We start from the raw sequence: 12,701 nt of genomic DNA on the forward strand, positions 1-12,701 counted from the left end.
TGCACAGTCACATCAGAGTCTGTTCAGGCTGCGAATATGAGATCCAATCAGTGCGAGCTGTGTCATTTGTCACACACACTCACACACACACTCACACACACTCTGACTGTCATTTCTGTATCAGTGTATTAACATCGGGAGTGTTGGCTCCTCGTTTCTCTTCATGACGTCTGAAGGAATGTCTTTAAACTGGTAGCCCAAAATAAAAGTCCACAGTAAGAATGAAAGAGGCTCCAACATGGAAACAATAAAAAAAAAACAAAAAAAAAAAAAACAGTTGCATAGAGTGTAAAGACGACAGCTCACTCCTTCGCCGTTGTGTCAGCCGACACACGGAGCCGTCCAATCACAGTGCAGTATTATTCACTGCTGCCGTGGGTCTCACATTCACGTGTCTTTGAGTCCGAGCAACTCTAACCAAAGAGAACAAAACGCGGGCTACAACTCAAAAATTGAACCTAAAGGAAGTCTACCTGAACACACATATTGTTTCATTTCTAATACTGGTTATATATATATATATATATATATATATATATATATATATATATATATATAATATTAGGGCTGTCAGCGTTAACATGTTAATTGCAAGTTTGCACATGACACGTTTATTTTCTAAAATTGCGTTAATCGTGGACGACTTTCTTATCTTAAGGAGGCTGAGTTTCAATACTGTGCAATATGAAACTAAAAAAACAAGGAATTAATTTGTAAAAACCATGTAAATGTAAAAAGGGTCAGTTTGCACACTGGAAAGATTATATTTTAAAAAGGGGTCTTGCAAATCTTGTTATTGTCAAAGACTTTCCTAAAAAGTTTTACTTTTTAAATCATTTTTATTGTAAATGACTCTGACTCTGAACTGCCCGTCAGGGATAAATAAAGTTGTCTGAATCCTGAATGTTATCCTAGCAGTGTTGGGTAGTTACTAGTTACATGTAAGTAGTTACAGTAATTAAATTCCAAATATAAGTAAATGTAATCGGTTACAGTTACAGTAGTACAGTAGTTATTAGATTACAGTTATTTCAGTGATCACCAAAAGGTTACTTTTTTTTCTTTTGGCAGATTTTTTTGGACAAAGCAAAGCTGATGAGACAAATTTAAGAATTATACATTTTATGTTTTTAGGCCTTTTCAGCTTAATTGCCCTGTTTAACCCTTTAAAACCTGAGCAAATTGGCTCGATTTTTTTTCCCCCAAAAGACCAGAAAAAGGCAACAAGCAACTTAGGAAGTAATGGCCCAGAAATTAGCAAAAGAAAATTTTTTTTAAAAAGTAAAAAATTATAACAAAAAAAAAAAAATAAATTAAAAATTAGAAGGAAAAAAAACAATTTGGTAATTTAAAAATAACTTTAAATATATTATGATAATAATTAAGTTTTGGACATTTTTCCCTATCTGTAAGAAAAATATTTTCCAAAGCTGCTAACTTCTTCTAGTTGTTGAACAGTTTTGGATTAAAGTAGTTACATAACTTATTACATTTTTGGCAGGGTAACCAGCAATCTGTAACCAATTACATTTTAAAAGTAACCTTCCTAACACTGCTTCTCACTAAAAGGATAGATAATGACATGGCCAATTCACACAGCGGTGCCGTGACCTCTGACCTCCAGATACCAGAATGTAAATGGGTTCTGAGGGAACCCATGAGTCTCCTCTTTGTCCACTTTCTGCACATCTCATGCAGTTTTCGACAAAAATGTGCAGTTTAAGTGAAGTAGGAATAGGAAGCAGGAATAAATACTTCTTCTTACTCCTTTTGAGCATGTGATATGTAAATATTTGTTTATTGAGATTGATGGCTAGGTTTCGGCCTTTTTTTAAAAAATCTTTTTTTGTTCATTGCACTTGGCTATGACGCTTGTTTGCTTTCATTTTATGTTTTTTTTTTTATGTCTGAAATTAAGATTCATTCATTCATAAAATAACGGTACGATGCTGGAAACTACAGCCGTCTGTAGTTGACTGTAATTTTACAGGAAAATTTGTTACAGTGTAGAAACTGACTGTATACCAGTCTGCATCAGTCAGGTCATCTGATTCCCAATCAGGACCATCTGGTTTGTAAACATTTGATACATGCAACAAAAAGGTGTGATTAATCGCGATTAAAACTATGAGTCGTTTGACAGCCCTTTATCATATATAAGAATAATAGTTGCAGATTTGAGTGCCAAACCCTTAATAGTCGCAACAGTTCTTGAGAGGTTAGTGAAGCTGCTGATGTTCAGCCTGAGCCTCGTGTCCGGCGATCACAGTCCAACAGGATGTTCGCTCAGATGAGGGCGTTCACACGCAGTCCGGCTCGGGTCAGTTAATGCATCACAGCAGCATCGCAGAGCTGCAACCTGAGCTGCAACCAGAGCTGCAACCAGAGCTGCAATGCTCCAAAAGTCACAGCAGCAGCCGTCAGCACTGCTGTTTAGTCCCGTCTGAAGGATCGTCCTCCAGCCGCCCGCCATGTCTGTATCCTTCCGCACCGCCAACATTCACCTGCAAACACACAAAGACGACATTAAGATCCTCTGAGCGATCAAAACTCACAGATCACGTGAATTCAAGGGTATCAGCAGATCTTTAAACATGAAAAATAAGTTTCCTCGTGTGTCCTAAATCTGGTGGAGGTGAGCAGCCGAGGGGGATTGGGGCTGAAGTTGAAAGGCCTTAACAGGAGCCTGGTACACTACGAGCTGCTAATACAAAGAGGAAGCATGTGACGCACCCTAAGCTCGGCTGAGTTGGACTTCAGAAGGCGAATCAAACCCCTCGTTTTGGTTTTTTTTTTGTTACATTTTCAAGCAGCTCAGACAAGCAACTTAAAATATTACAGCGGGTCAGTGAGTGCAGAGCAAACGCAGCTCAGCGGCAGGAATCAGCAACCAGCGTGCTAATTAGCATCGCCCGAGCTATTAGTGAGCGTCACGTTAGACCGTGCGGCGTGGTGCAGAGCGGGCGCGCTCGGACAGGGAGGGGCCGGCAGTGGAGGGTGGTGGCGTAAAAGGCAGTTTGGGGTGTTGGTGTCGCTTTGAGTTATTGGCATCATGGTCTTGTTTTGTTGAGAGGACTACAGTGAATAAGCTTGTTAATGGTAAATTTACAACCCCAGCATGTGGCCTAATAAAACCAGGGGATAGAGGGGATGATGAGAATGATTGCGATTTTGTGTGTGTGTTCAGGGGGTGTGTGTGTGTGTGTGTGTGTGTGTGTGTGTGTGTGTGTGTGTGTGTGAGAGAGAGAGAGAGAGAGAGAGAGAGAGATGAGGATGGGGGGGGGTGTAGTTAGAGAAAGGGAGAGAGAAAGTGGAAGGCGCCGGTAATTAAGAGTGTAAAAGAGTGTGAGAGAGGCGCACACCGCTCAAAGCAAACTTTGAGGCTGGATTCCTCACTTTTTATTTATGCACCCCGACTCCGACCCCCCCATCCCTCTTCACTCTCTCCCTCGCTCTTTCCTTGTCTCCCCCTGCTGAATGAATAGCTATCACAGAGCTACGGTGTCCCATCTACCCCCTCACCCATCCTCCAGCCCTTTTCTCTGCCCCCCCCACCCGCTCCACCCCCCCGCACGGCTCTGAATAGGGAGCCGAATTGAGCAAACAGTCAGGCTGTCAGCTCAATAGGAGGTCTGGCCATGAACTTGAAGTCCTTCCCAGGCCCCCAGCCTCACATTAGGGTGGGAGGGGTGCGGAGACAAGAGGGAGGAGGAGGTAGTGATGGGGGGTTGCTGCCAGACTTTTGGGGGGCCCCTACGTGCCAGTGTTGGGGAGACCCCTGCCACAGAGGTTCCCAAGGCTGGTGCTCCTGCAGGAGCAATGGGGGCAGGGTGCCCCAGCTGCCTGCACCCCCCCTCCCTCTGCAGTCTGGGCAGGAGGGGTGCTGACGATGGGGTTTGTGCAGACGGGACAGTGTCTGCTCCCCTGCCAAAGCTCCTCACACACACACACACACACACACACACTCAGATCCAGACACAAGCTGCCGGCCGTGCCCACCCCCTCACCTCCGCTGGCTCCCGGCCCTCCCAGGCTTCTCATCATCTCATTAGCTAACGCCAGCCACTCCACTGTCTACTGTTTGCATTGTTTTGGGCTCTGCATAATTTACACAGTAAATTGAGAACGGCCCCGGCCCCCTTTGCTCAATCTACCACCTGTTTACGGAGGCCTGGCCGTGATTAGTGCGCCTCGGGTTTGACACAGTTACCGCAGCACTCCTCGGGAGAGCCAAGCGACGCCTCCTCAGCTTTTAAATGCTGCAGTCAAAAAATATCAAACTGGGCATGACCTCGTTTGAGAGCGGCTATCACTTGAGCTTTGGTGTGTGTAAATATTGGACATCTGAGCTGAGAATTACAGAGAACGATCTCAGTGACACTTTGCGCCAAGTTTGTAAACTGTGAAAGTCACCTTGGACCTTCGATGGCGAGATGCGTCTCTGTGTTTAGAAACTTCTCTTCTCTCACCTTGACCCCTCAGGGAGCCGCCGCGGGCCTTCTGTCGGCCTCCTAGAGCGGCACCCTACTGTAAGTCGTCTCTCTGACCTCCACACCGCAGACACAAACAAAAGGAGGTCTCTCTGTTACGAGGACAATGGCATGCATTGTTTACTGGCTGCCTTACCTAATCAAGCCCAGCCAATGCTAATTGGTGTTTTGGTTTAAGCGGTTTTCAAAGTTGGGAGCTCCCCGGTTGGAATAATGCGGCGCTATAACGAGCTCGCTCGGGGAGAACAATACTCGACTTGTGTGTGCACCGACTGCCCTCCAACACTTGCCACTCGCACAAAGAGAGGCTTTCCAGAGCTGAGACGCTGCCTATCGGGGTCTCACTTCTTCACAGTCTCTTCTCTATTATTCCTGCCTCTCTGTGCGGCTCTGAGCCGCCGGATGCTGCGGCGTCCCTGTGCTGAATGGCGGTTTATGGATATCATCACTTCCCACTCGTCAGATGTGCTCACCTTGACATTTCCTCTGTTTGAGGAGTTGAAGATAGAATTAATCTAAAAGTCGGAACTCTATTTGCAAAAAAACCAAAACATTATGTGTGTGGACAAAATCTAATCTGGCCTCTGTGCTGTCCAGAAGGCTCGAATCGTATCTCCAAAATGGCAGCCGCCGCCATGTCGGGGCACGCATGTGAGGATGGCAAGAGAATTCCCAAACGGGAAAGAAAACATGGCGCTCCAGAGGACAGATGCCCACTGAAAGCCTCCTGAGAGAGGCATTGAGAGCCGAGTGATTTAATGTGAACACACATACAAAACACGCTCCGCCCACATCAGCCCCCCGCCCCCCCTCCACCCATCAGCGCATCCCCTGAATCGTGCAATTAACAAACACATCCGAGGTGATTAAAACGGAGGGCGATTGCCCGCCGGAGAAGGGGAGCAAGGGCACGGGGAGGTGGAAGAGGAATGGATGGAGGGTCGGGGTGGCGCCGATGGAGAGATGCAGCACAGCGGGCGCGGTGGGTTTGGCGTGTTACCTGCACTGGCTGGTCTTCACACTTCCATTTCATGCCAGCGTTGCTCTAAGATGGTGGCGCGGGCTGCGTCTCGCTGTACAGGAAAAAGGGGCAGTCTGCTGAGGATGGAGCGGAGGAGGAAGGGAGGAGGAGGGAAGAGGCGATGCAGAGGAGGGCGAGGAGAGAGGGAGGGCAGAATCAACAGCAACCCCTCCTCCTCCTTCTTCTCTGTTTTTCAGTCTCCTTTTTGCCAGCTCTCCTTCAGTGGCATGGTGGTGGTAGCCTGCACAGAAAACGGGAAAAATCAGAGGGCAAAATTAAAAAAAAACGGGCTTTATTTATCAAAAAAACGCACATGGTATAGTTCAGGGGAGCAATGCAAGTCACACACATGTACACACACACGCATGCATGCACGCACGCACACACACACACACACACACACACACACCTTTTCATGTCTGTTCTCATGGTACAGTCTGCCCCTGAGCATGCAAATGACTTTCATTATGCAAATGCATGCAAATCAGATCCAACCATCTGAGAATCAAGGGTGGGAAAGAGAAAAAAAACTCGACACAGAGATTGAATGAAAGAATGAAAGAGAAAAAGGGACAAGAGAAAAATCCTTGTGAGTGGCAGGAGGCGGTAAGTTAGGTAAATGCTCTGTGGAAAACAATGGCAGCCCGATTGGACAAATTCTTTTATTGTAGCTACAATTTTTTAAAATTTCATTTGCTCGTCATTTCACAGGAAAGCTGTTTTTTTTTTTTAATTTACTTGATGTCTTTTGTAGCAAAGGCTTCCCCAACGTAAACACCACGGTGCTTATAGACTCAAGGACACTGATGGTGCTCTGCGCTCCCGTCAGCAGCTGCAGTTCAGTGTTGGTGGAAATAATGCAGCATTTTCAGTGTCGACACGGCCGTAAACAGCTGTTCAGCTCTGTTGACACTCACCAGTTAAGCTAACTTGAATCTGACGTGGCTCTGGTAAATCCTACTCCAGTGTTATTGTGCTTCTTGCAGCCTCCACAGCTGACTCAAAGCCTCTGACTGCAGCCGTTCTCATAAGAGAAAACTTTGTTTTTCTTAGTCCAAAATAATAAGAGAAGGCATTAGGTGGCTAAATGCTATTAGCCACAACACAGGCTGACCACTGTAGAAATCAGATGAAAGGGGCTCTTTTTAATTGCTCCAAATCAGCGTCTGTCTTTCCCAAATCCCCCCCTCCCCCACCACACTTCAATTACTCACACCTGCAAACCTTCGAAGCTAAAACCAAAGTAGCACAATGTAGCCAGCTTGCTAAGTTCAATATCGGCTAGCAGGTGGAGTCTATATCTCGCAGGTTTAGCCGCATAGTTCATGAACCCCTCTATTCAAAGAAATCAACAAAGAAAGCTGACTAATCGGTGAACAGAGCACGCTGTCTGATTCTGCTAATACTCTGAGCCCGGCAGAAAGGATCCTCCATTAGCCGGCAGAGGAGGGAGCAAGCTTTTGTCTCCTAGTGTCAGTAGGGGAAGGCTACGTCTGAAACTGGAATAAGGTGGTAAAAACAGGGGTGACTTGGAGTGTGAGAGAGTTGGGGTGGGTGAGCGGGGAGGGGAAGGACGACAGGGGTGGGGTACTGCTGAATGGTGGCAAACCTCTCCTAATTGGCACTTGACATTTTTTTGCCATTGGCACTGGAGTGGGCCAGCTTTCAAGCCCTCTCTGGGTCCTTGTTGGAAAAGTGCCTTATGCAAATATGGCGAATGGGCTCTATTGTGAAGCCTCTGATATTAACAGCTCACGCAACAATGAAATTGTGTGCTTACTCTGGACTCGTAGGTGTGTGAGAGAGAGCTAGACAATGGCAGCGGGAGCAGCTTCAGTCTGAACAGACCCTTCATCGGATGCTTTGCCAAGTCATTTCAGCAGAATGGGCTTTTTCTGAGGACCGGGGCTCTCGGTAAAAGCTTTATTAACGACTGAAACAAACAAATGCGTGCACTGTTTTGCTCTGGCTCTGAGAGCGTCTGTTTATACTGCTGCTGAATGGCTCGATTTATTGTGGCTGAAAATACTGAAGGTATGGATAGAAAAGGCTTCACTCATTCTCTTTGAAAGACATTTCCCCTCTTAAAACATCACTGTCTCAGCTCTAAATGTGAAAATGTATTCATGCTTCAGTGCTGCGCCGCGCTCCCTCTGATATTTCTTTCTTCCTCTGTGTGCCCGCATTGTTTACCCTTAACTCGCTCCCTTGGGTGAACACAGCTCCAGATCTAAAGATATCTGCAGGATCCCTTTGGAGAAAACTTGGCAAATCACTGGAGAAATGTTGCAAAACTGAGCTGCAGTTTTCAAAAGCAGTAAAAAATGATGAGGCCAGTGCCAGACAGCTGGGCCAAACACACCCTCCGACTCAAACTTGCAAGTCGACAAGGTCTGAGGCGTTCTTGTCGTCTGAGAACACAAAGCAAATTTCATCTTTATCTCAGAAAAACCAGCAGGGAGGCAAACAGAGCGGCGGGTCAGACAGCAGCGGTCGCCCCCCGTGTGGTCCGAGCACAGTCAAAGTACACCTGTTACTGCAAAGTTGCCAAACTTAATCTCCTTTGTCTGGGGAGGCCCATTGACTTTTGCAACCGCTTAAGATACATTCATTTCTGTGTGAGCACACGGAGGGGGGGTTGAGGGAATGCCAATGTCGTAGAAAATAACGGGGTCTGGCCTTCTGCTCCGGCCCAACAGCGAAGCCATTTTCCAAACCCTGTTGGTGTGTTCCGTCGAGAGAAAGAGAGGCAGAGAAAAGGGGGCAAGAATCACTGGGTCTTATTCAGAAAACTGTCTGGCTGCTCGGACCCGGCGGGGGTGAAAGGGAGGCAAAGGGGCGCATTGTCCCTCAGTGACAAGTGGACTAGCTCTATTGACTGTAAAGTCTACTGGTGGGGGGGCGAGTAGGACCCGACCACAATGGCTGTTTTTCTAGTTGACACTTGGAGTCTAAATCTGCTTGCCTAGTGCATGAAAGCTAAGACAAACCCACCACCCTCCTCCTCCTCGCTCCTCTCTTTCTATTTCAGACATTGCCATGGGACACAGAAAAAAGAGAAAAGGCCCTAAGGTGGTTTTTAGGAACTCTCCCATCTCTGTGCCACTTTCAGGGAGGCAGGACGGTCCCTGCTCCAGGGTCCCCAGTGTGAAGTGCTAGTGATATAACTGTGCCACACACGGAGCTGCTACAAAGCATTTGCACCATGACATGCGTCTCCCAGGGCACTGCTTAGGGTATAAACACAATCTGTCCAAGACTTCAGCTCCCATTTAGCTCCAGCACTGTAACTGACACAAAAAGAGGAAGCAAAAGGAGGCAACTTCTCTTTGCTCAAAATGTGCTTGCCTTGTACCTGTGAGAGGCACCTGCAAAGATGTGCTTGGATGTTCAATCATGAATCTATCATTTACACCAACACATCAAAGCCGCACTCACAAGTCTGTAATAAAAACGGCACAATAGAGAGGAAACCGGGTGCTACTTTGCCATCCAGGAAGGTGACATCTCTGGCTGTCACTTCCTGTCAAGGCCCTCGTTCCTCTCTCGCTGAGCCCAGAGCTCAAATGTCACACTCAGCACCTGCAATGCAGCAGGCAGGCAGGCACAACTGCAGGGCTGGAGGAGATTGACACTGCGAGGTGAGGTTGCAAGCTTTTAAGAATTTCACTTTGGCCCCTGAGCAACTGTTAAGAATTTGTGCCATGTCAAGCTGTAATGCATCCAAACTCCAGGGTGATGTTTTAGGCAAGGCATGTTGAGGCAGCAAAGCGCCATGTGGAATATGTATTACAAGTGGAGTTCGCTGCTAGCCTTGTAGCTCCGAAGCCTTGAGACCTTGGGAACAATCCTCAGCGGCCTCTCGCTGCGGGAGCAACCCTCTAGCTTTGATGGGCAGAAAAGAAATCATACCTTCAATCAGCCATCAGAGGCCTTGAGGTTGAAGATCTGATTGACCAATTACTCCTCACCATGAGCCCGGCCAAAGAACCTCCAGGCTCAGATTGTTCTCCTTCTCCTGCTCATGGATCTCGTCACTGGGGGCTCTTTCTGCTTGATTGCCCCTGGACCACTCCCCCCTCTGAGCCCAGCGCGCACACAGTGGCAGCATTCAGCGCCATCCCATCAGGCCTTTCCACATGGTAGCACCTCATGCAATGGAGGCTTTGCCACGGCCCATTCACAACCAAGCCAACTGTCACGTCAAATCAAACAACAGCCAGGACCCCAAATCAAACATCTTTTCATGCAAAGGGGAGAAAGGAGTAGGTGGGAAGGAGAAAAAAAATCAACAACGGCTAACTTAACAAAACTGGCCTCAAACAAATTCTTGTCTGTTCGCTGAGGTGCCGGCGGGGAGTTGGGAGCCCGGATTAACTCGGAGGGAGCATTCTTAACTCACACAATCCCGTCCAAGTTGGAACATATGTATAATTCATAGCACCGTATGCAGCTCCAATGATATAAAAGGCCCACATTCTTCTCATATTGCATGTTCTCTTGATGCCAAAGATGCAACCAGCAAAGCTGAAATTCGCGGAGCTCAGTGAATGGAGCTTTGACCGAACTGGCGACCGAGCTGATTGGCTCACAGCGACTTGTTAAACGACTTGTCAAAGTCCACGGGCTTTGGTGAATCAGTGCGGGTCTTTTTCAGCGTGCCCGTCACTCCCGGGCCATGTGATACTATGGCTAAGCCGCTGCATGCAGCCCCACACACAAGGATCATGGGGCTTATTAGATTAAAAGTGATCCTGTTGCACCAACCGTATTGCTGTGGATCACTGGCTGCAGGGAGCAATTTCTGCGCCAGTGTCCCATTTGTTTCTACGTGCCTTTTTAACAGTGTTCTGCATTTCTCAATGTTGATAGATCGAAACAGAAAACACAGAGCTTTACAGTAAAGTTAGGTCATTTAAAGGCTGTGTGGACAGGCAATCATGCACCCTACCTTCTGCTGCACTCGGCTCCTGTCTCCTCTCAAACGTCGTCCATTTTCTTCTCTCCTGTTTGAGTTCTTGCAGCAGAGTTTCTGCTTTTTTTTTTTTGAAGGAGGTGCGTTTGGGGTCTTGATGCCTTTTCAGGAGTGTAATGGGATTCTTGTTACTTTCGGTTATCTAGCTTTATGAAGAATGTACATCACTCATACAGCTAGATAACCAAAGATAACAACCAACCCCTAAGGCTACCCATCCTCTCAAGCCGCAGGCGAAGTGACATGGCTTGAGTTCTGACCTGCAAGCAAAGGAGAGAGTTGTTGATAAAAAACACTATTTCAAGTGTCCATCTTTTTGATTTCACATTATTTGATTACAAACTCACTTTGGAAGGCGTTAAAATTCAAAAATGTGCAGAATCTGGAAATCAAAAAAAAAAAAAACGGCAGTTGACGCCAACTCTGAACAAAGACATTTCTCTTCTGGCTCTGGGCCTTTTTTCCTCGCTCAACCTACAGCGGCCCTTAAATGTCCTGACCCTTCGTTTTGTGATGTCACCGAGTGGCCCCTCACCCCGCCTTAAACTGCCTCGGCCAATAGGAAACCTCCCTTTGTGCCCAGAGAGCTTTGATTGGCCTGTAATGTCTCTATATCGAAAACTCCCCAAAGTCAAACAATCAGCAAGAGGCACTACTTAGAAATAATGTACGTAAGTCGTCGAACCAGTCCAAACCGGCTATGGCACCAACCTTCCCTTCTTCAGCCCAGCGCCCGTCCCTATGGCACATCCGCCTTACCCGCAGGCTGGCTCCATAGGAGGGTGATGGCTTCAAACGCCGCCCCCCGCCACGGCCCAAATGCATTTTTAAATTAAAAGATCCTGGCTGTTTGACTACAAAAGAAGCTGGTTTGTCTTCATTTACATTATCTGATGCCAAAGCAGTTGGCTGGCGCTCGAGGTTGGCGTCAAAGCGAAGATAGAGCGCTTTAAGTCGCACGCACACACCTTCCATATACACTAATGTGACATATACACACAGATGTATCGCAGCATTAGACACATCCTCTCCCTCCCAAATATGTCCACAAAAATAAAGCTAAAGGCACACGAAACACTCCGCCACTTGTACAAGTACAGACAATACTGTAACACACACACACACACTCTCTTCTCTCTCACGCTGTGGTGGCACATGGCACAAGGCCCCTTCTAATTAAAGCTGCTCTGTGTGCCCAGATCCCTGTTGTGGCAGGCTCCTCCCCCACCAACAACACCGCCAAGTAAAGCTCCAACGACTGGGAGCACTGCGAGATGGCGAGATACTAAGAGAGAGAGAGTGACAGAGGGGGGGCGAAGCGCCGAATATTCTCCATCACACACACCCAAACCCCAACACAAACCCCAACTACACGACCTGACTGGCAGCACGCAGGCGTTAGCAGAGATGGCTACATCCCGTTAGCAAACAACAAACCCCACCGGCATTGTTCTCCCACCAGGTCACTATATGCGCCTTCTTCTTCTTCTACTGTCTCAATCTACACAGATATATCTGTTCTTTTTAAAGGGTGTTTTGTTGCCGTTTAGAAGGCTGTCACCTTAACACGCATCTTCATCAAGGTGCTTTGTTTTAATCCACAAGGACAAAATGAGGCCCTGTGAGAACGGAAACATGCCTCAGCCCAGAACACACACACACACACACACACACACAGACACACACACACACGCACACACGTAATGTGTGAGCTTTTGCATGTTTTGACACAGAATTACAGACAAAATCATATATTGACAAAGGCTCACATATAACACACACACTCACATACATTTGAAAAATATCAACATGTTTACTCCATTAATGGCTCAGTCAGGAGGACTAGTAGTTTAAATAATTCATATTTTTGCAAAAGTTAAAAGACACATATTTGAGTAAAATTACCGAAATTACAGGCTGATCTCACTGTTATTATTATTTTTTTTTTTTTACAATATTTTATTAATAACCCACAGCATTTTGAAAATCCATTTTTTTCTTTTAAAATGTTTTAATATGCTGTTTAAAAAAACATAATTCAGTTTGGTGTTTGAACTCATCAGTAATTCATAAAAATATCATTTTGCATGATGGAATATTAACATTTTTTAATCGCTGCAGTCGATGCTGTGAGCTTTATGAGTCGTTTTTCACGATTTCCAAGCTGGATAAAGAGAAAGATAATTATATGCAGATTGCACTTATTTCCCCATTA

At 46.4% G+C, this 12,701-nt stretch overlaps 1 long non-coding RNA gene across 1 annotated transcript; it reads right to left on the reverse strand.

Annotated features, from left to right (window-relative positions):
• Positions 1 to 1,901: 1,901 nt before the first annotated feature.
• Positions 1,902 to 10,652, reverse strand: LOC121945120. Its single transcript, XR_006105944.1, has 3 exons — positions 10,463 to 10,652; positions 5,491 to 5,752; positions 1,902 to 2,504 (listed from the first exon to the last, which is right to left on the reverse strand). It is a non-coding gene; the product is annotated as an uncharacterized LOC121945120 (long non-coding RNA).
• Between the last annotated feature and the right edge of the window lie 2,049 nt (positions 10,653 to 12,701).

Source organism: Plectropomus leopardus, chromosome 7 (assembly GCF_008729295.1).
Source record: "Plectropomus leopardus isolate mb chromosome 7, YSFRI_Pleo_2.0, whole genome shotgun sequence".
Taxonomy (NCBI): Eukaryota; Metazoa; Chordata; class Actinopteri; order Perciformes; family Serranidae; genus Plectropomus; species Plectropomus leopardus.